Source organism: Peromyscus californicus, unplaced genomic scaffold (assembly GCF_007827085.1).
Source record: "Peromyscus californicus insignis strain IS unplaced genomic scaffold, ASM782708v3 Scaffold_7__1_contigs__length_154581171, whole genome shotgun sequence".
NCBI lineage: Eukaryota > Metazoa > Chordata > Mammalia > Rodentia > Cricetidae > Peromyscus > Peromyscus californicus.
In genome coordinates this window covers 33,222,087-33,228,790 of record NW_026294595.1, presented here as the reverse complement: position 1 = coordinate 33,228,790, position 6,704 = coordinate 33,222,087, and the positions used below count along the sequence as shown (strand labels likewise).

Sequence of the window (6,704 nt, the reverse complement as noted above, 5' to 3'; positions counted from 1 at the left end):
CTAATAAATTTATCTGGGGTCAGAGAACAGAACAGCCACTAGACAGACATAGAGGCCAGAAAAAGGTGGCACTCACACCTTTAATCCTAGCATTCCAGAGGCAGAAATCCATCTGGATCTCTGTGAGTTCAAGGCCACACTGAAAACAGCCAGGCATAGTGACACACGCCTTTAATCCCAGGAAGTGATGCCAGAAAGCAGAAAGGTATTTAAGGTGTGAGGACGAGGAACTAGAGCCTGGTTAAGCTTTTAGGCTTTAAGCATCACAGTTCAGCTGAGAGGCATTCAGTCTAAGGAAACAGGATCACCTGAGGAATTGGCAAGTTGAGGGAGCTGTGGCTTGTTCTGCTTCTGTGATCTTCCAGCATTCATCCCAATACCTGGCTCTGGGTTTGTTTTTATTAATAAGATCTTTTAAGATTCGTGCTACATTGTTCCTTATTTACATTTTTTCAAATGAGATGTATTCCTCAAAATGTATTCTTTGTGTAAGTTGTTAGATATTGTCGTATATTTAGAATAGCTCTTGTCTTTCTTTTAGACTCATTAGACATGCCCAGCACATTATAATAATTACTGGACAAACCATGTTTTATAACTTTTGATAAGGCTAATCAAGTGAGATGTGTTTAGAAGCACTAAGTGTATAGTAGGTTTTGAAAACCTATGATAAAATGAAATATACAAATTGGGGTAGTGATGATTAGTATACTGCTGGCATGCTGAGTTGATAATAACTTGGATATACAAGTTAAAATGCATTATTTAAACTTATATCATCTTCTTTTCTCATTTTCAAAATGTGGCTAATAAAAAATTGTTAGGCTTTGTTTGGCTCACTTCTATGACTCGTATTTGTATATAACAACTGAATGCATATATCCACAAAAATATATATTTCATTTTACATTTTTAAAGAAAAACATTTTTAAAGGTTGAATTTTTGTTTTTGCCTCAATTTTACACATATAATTATTTTTTGTATATTTATTTTTAATTTGAATAGATTTTATTTAAAATACAATTATATTACTTTCACTTCCATGTCTTCCCTCCAGTCTCTCCCATGCCACCACTCTGTAGTCAATAGCCCCTTTTTATTGTTATTGTTCTGTACATACAAACATGGACACACATGCTGAGTCTGTTTCTGTTATTTGTGCACATGTGGCTTCAATGATAACTGCTTTTATTAGAAACTAACAATGGGACTCATCCTTTGGACAGGCTAATTCTTCCTTTTATAGCAGTCGTAAGTTGCCTATGATTCTTTGTCTAGGGGTGGGACCCCCATGAAATCTTCCCCTTTCCAGTTAGCATGTATTTCACAGCAGAATTCCTGACATTATTGCTCTCAACAATTTTTCCACCTCCTCTTCTGCAATTTTCCCTGAGCCAAAGATGCAGGGTTGTGGGGTGTATATGCATCCATTAAGGTTAAGCTTCACACAAATGATTAATCTTTGTATTGTGTCCAAATCTGTTTTTTTGTGAGTCTCTGCATCTGCTGCAAAGAGAAGCTCCTGTGATGAAGGATGGTACATATACTTCTCTGGGAGTACAAGGGTAAGATTTTGATCATGGTAAGGATATATGTGGGTCTAACAAAGTAGTTGTAGTGGATTCTTTTCTAAGGTCTAATATCTCACTAGACTTGATGAGTTCTTTATAATTGTCATGATTTCCTTCCAATTGAGTGGGTCTTAAGTCCAATTAGGGAGATGTTGGTTACCAATAACGTGAATTCCACTTAATGTGTCTCTATGGATATCTTGTTGTAGTTCATAGGTGTTGAAACTGGATGGGAATAACCCCAAGATTGTTTGATAAAACTTCAAGTAATTATATTTTATATTTAACCAAATAATACACAACATACACACACACATATGTGTATGTGTATACATAAAATGTATATGTGTATATTTTAAAGGAAATTAAGCTGTGTGGACTGACAATTCTCTCTACAAGACCCATAGACTAATAAAAACCTCAGTACCAGGCATGAGAAACCTTCTTTCAAGTAGTTGATCAGGGTAGCCCAAAAGTCTCCCCAAACGATGCAGACTATTGATATAGCTCTTTTTTTTTTTTTTTTTTTTTTTTTTTTTTTTTTTTTTTTTTTTGGTTTTTCGAGACAGGGTTTCTCTGTGTAGCTTTGCGCCTTTCCTGGAACTCACTTGGTAGTCGAGGCTGGCCTCGAACTCACAGAGATCCGCCTGGCTCTGCCTCCCGAGTGCTGGGATTAAAGGCGTGCGCCACCACCGCCCGGCTAAACCTAGCGCCCGAACAGGGACTTGAACCCTGGACCCTCAGATTAAAAGTCTGATGCTCTACCGACTGAGCTATCCGGGCTCTGATATAGCTCTTGCTTGCCTCTCAGAGGCCAAAGGTAAGATACTATTGCTGAAGACACTGCACCCTGAAGACTCAGAACTTGGAAAACTCAAGCTAGAATTGACTTAAAGGCTTCTTTTCTGTTTTTTAGTTTCCTTGGTACCAGAAAACATTGTGTCAGAAACCAAGGGAGAAAAGCAATTAATGCACAAACACTTAGTACTTACCTGTGGCAACACTGTTGACCATAATTGTAGTAAAATCACTTTTAACATGCCTTGGCATCCAGATGTTATCCTAGAGAGACTGCATCTGAACTTATGAATACAATTTTTCCCCAAATGACTGTACTAGACTATACTATCTGGTGTCCTTTGCTTGCAAAAAAATTATTTGTATTTCAATGATTTCAACACCTGAAATGCTGTGAAAACTGGCCAGCACCTTAAGGATTCAAGTGCTATGATCCCACTCTCATTTCCTCTGTGAGTGGTGAGGAGGCAGAGGAGGATATAGGAGAAGGTAGGGGGAATGTTGGGGGTCAATGTGTTCAAAATACATTGAATCAATATTCAAAGAAATAATAAAAGTACTTCTAAGAAAGAAATAGAAACTCATCAGAGATCAAGTGTTTAATTTTGCTTATCTTTATTACTTACATAGTACATTAATTTAAACAGAGAGAAATGGACTCCTAACTCTCAATAATCTAACAAAGCTTTATGGCAAGTGATGGAATAAAGATGTCATTTCTAAGGCTTCGATATTCTGGGCTCTTTCTTCCCATCAACTTCCCTCCGGAAAAATAAATATGTTTATCTACAATCTGAAAAGTCTTCAGGATAAGTTACCTCTGTTTTAACTTCCAACCTAACTGAATAACCTCCATGTTCTTCCATTTTTATATTTCATGCAAAAAGAATAGGCAGTCATGCAGAGAGAAACCCCATTATGTTCAATCCAAATGAATTTTACATTCCTAAACAACACAGGGGATAGAAGTGCAATTGGATATGTCCATGAAATCTGTAAGGATTTGACTTATGCAAACATAGCCTGCATCAATTTGTGTGCAGAGCCACCTACCTGCTGTGAATTCCTAGGCAGACCATATTGAATTTCAGCACAACAAATTAGAGAGGTGAGACTCAAACAATCAATTAGCACTTCGGCCAGTTCCAGGAATATGTATGCATGTTTTTTTTCTTCACAGTAAGTTTGAAACTGTGAAAATAATCACAGAACTAAAGGAACACTTAATTGAGTATCTCTGTGTTACTTTTGTGTAGCTCTTTAAAGAATCTAATTTGCTTAAATGAAGAGAACTTTAGGGGAAAGGTATGCATTTATGTTAGGGAGGGTGAGAGGCAATAGTTCAGAGAAGACTAGTCCTAAACTCATTTGGATTTGGGCAGGTGAGACTTGATATTGATAGAACACTAAGGAAGGTGCAAAGCCTTCACTGAAAAGCACTTGCCATGCAGTGGATATTGAGTCTCTGGGAAAGTGCCTTCAAGTACCTCATCAGCATATTAAATTCTTCTCAAGAGTACTGCAACCAGAATAATTCAACTGTGGGAGAAGTCTCCATGTAAAGATCCAATAACCACAAAGAAAACAAGCAGTGAAGTGATGAAAAGTCAGAAAAGGATTTAATTAAAATGCACCTTTTAGGAAAATAAACTCAACCATTCCACCCCTTCGTTGTGGTACCAACGTGAGCTTCAGGTCAAATAGAGAAGGAGCTAAAGCATGCCAAACATTAGTCAGTGCTCACAGAATTCCAAGGAAGAAGGAGAGGAAAGACTGAAGGAGCCAGATGGGTTGGGGACTCCAGCAGAACATGACTGACAGAATCCATTAAGCCAGGATAATAGGAGCTCACAGAGACTGAAGCAGCAACCATGGAACTTGCATGGGTCTGCACCAGGCCTCTGCATACATGCTGTGGTTCTTTAGCTTGGGGTTTTTGTTGGACTCCTAACAATAAGAGTAGGGGTGTCTCTGACTCTTTTGCCTGCACTTGGGACCCCTTTCCTCCTACTGGTTTGCCTCATCCAGCCCTGATATAAGGTTATGTGCCTAGTCTTGTTGTATCTTATTATGCTGAATAAGGTTGATATCACTGTAGGCCTGGTCTTTTCTGAAAGGAAACAGAGGAGCAGTGGATCTTGGGGAAAGGAGAGGTAGGGAGAGATTGTGAGGAGGGGAGGATGGGAGAATGGGGTTGGGATGTATTGTATGATAGAAGAATAACTAAGTAAGTAAACCATTAAAGGAAAAAAGACATAAATATACAGTAAAGTATAAACAAACAGACAAAAAAGAGTATATCATGCAGTGTTGGTCAAACTGCCTTGATAGGAACTGAGATTAGTTAGGCAGACACTGCTTGAATGATTAACATCCCTATCCACAGTGCAGAACTCTGACTTTAAAGGATACAGATTTTACATGGAAGCAGAGATGTTAGACTATTTCTGGGTCTGGTTACTTTTCAGGTCCCAATGAGGAGTGAGTGTTTCTTAGCAAAATAAGCTTCTAAGTCCAAGCAATATAAATAATGTTAAATGATAACCAAGTTTACTCTTAATAAGTCTCTCATCTGAGTGATAAGCTCCCATTTCCTTTTTCTGTGTAAGAACACCTCTGTTTCTGTTTTTTTTTTCATACTTTATGTGCTTGCCTCCATTAAAATGATTGCCTGCCAGGATAACGACTGAGATTGGTTGGTTAACTGGTTAATTAACTTGATCCCAATTCCTAGAAAAAATGCATACAGACACAGAACATATTTTCAGTGGTAAATTCATGCACTGTCTCTGCATATCTGTATAGACAATCCCCACCATGTATGGTGGTGAAGCTCTCTACATTGATCAATGGTGTTTGCTTATAACAGTGTATCCACACCACGTCTAACCCCTTTTTATCTCCATGAACATAACGGCACATTTTTAGTCATTTCACATTTCATTGTGGTATTTCATACTCTCCACTTACAGTGATTTATGCTGCTCTGTGATGATATATTTCTATGCAATTCCACTCATGATGGTACTTGGCTTGAGTCGGATTTAGTGCCTTTTGACAGAATGGCATTGTAACTGATCTATTCTGCCTTCTCAGAATATATACATGAACTATCCCATTGATTTGCAACAATGGTAAGGCTTGACTTGTCCATGAAAAATAACCAGATACTAAAGAACTGAAAAGTACTACTAAGTAAAAATTTGAAATGCAGGACATCTTGCAATGATGAATGAAACCATCATATGAGAATAAGAGAGTTCACTCACCTCGATTATATACACACCATAAAGTAAAAATTTTAGGTAAAAACTCAAAATAATAAAAAAAAATTAGTATATATTGGTGATTTCATGCTACACTTCGAAAGAAATTTAAAATCATACCAAGAAGACAAGAAAAAAGTCTATTTGGCATCATTTATAAATATTCCTATGCCCTCACACAGGAATTATGATATGAGTTAAAAATCTAAATTAGTTGTGATTTGCATTGGTTCACAAACCTTACACAGTCCCCAGCTCTATAGCAACAGCATCCCCGGGATGGAAAATCAAGCTGCTGTGGTCTCTAGGATGTCCCAGTGCTTGCTTTGGATTTGTTCACAGATTCAGATGCATTTTAATCTGTAGCTCAGCCCATATGGCTACCCTGAGTGCACTCAGAATAAGCCTCAGGTACATAGTCACTCAGCTCTAAAACAAAAGCATAACCATGTCAGGTATCTAACTTATTCATTGTTAATACAGTAATTCATGAATCTCAAAGCGGTGATGCAAATTCTACTGCAGCCTGTTAATCTCCAATTCCATTTAATATCAGGATCTAAAGCTGACTTTGCTCCCAATGTGAGGGGCATGCATAGAGAGGATGGATACTCAAAATGCTTTCACCACTGAGCGGGGGTATGAAGCTTCTATCTGAGTAGGAGTTCAGGATCTGTTCTGTGATTTCTGTTGCTAGGCAACTGCTTCCTTTGTCTGCTCTGTTCAGAACAGTTGCTTTATTTATGCTCAGTTTAAATGATGCAGATCATAATGTGAAACCATAAAAGAAAATAGGGAAAATTATGTGAAAAATTGTTTCAGGAATTTGCAATATGGTGCAGAAACTAATGAGCATGGATGCAAATAATGCTTCAATGGAGAAAACAAAAGAATCCCAACCCATTGGTCCCACCACCTGAGAGGTTTTGAACAGGTTACCGAATGACCAAGAGTTAACTTTTGATATTATCTAAGAATGACAGAAATACAACCAAGCACATAACTAGCAATTAACTAGTGCTAAATTAACTAGTACTAGCTATTAACTAATTAATTAGTAATTAGAGC

General features: G+C 37.6%; 1 non-coding gene across 1 annotated transcript; it reads right to left on the bottom strand.

The window, feature by feature from the left end:
• Positions 1-2,282: 2,282 nt before the first annotated feature.
• On the bottom strand, positions 2,283-2,355 carry Trnak-uuu (transfer RNA lysine (anticodon UUU)). The gene has a single exon. It is a non-coding gene; the product is annotated as a tRNA-Lys (tRNA).
• Between the last annotated feature and the right edge of the window lie 4,349 nt (positions 2,356-6,704).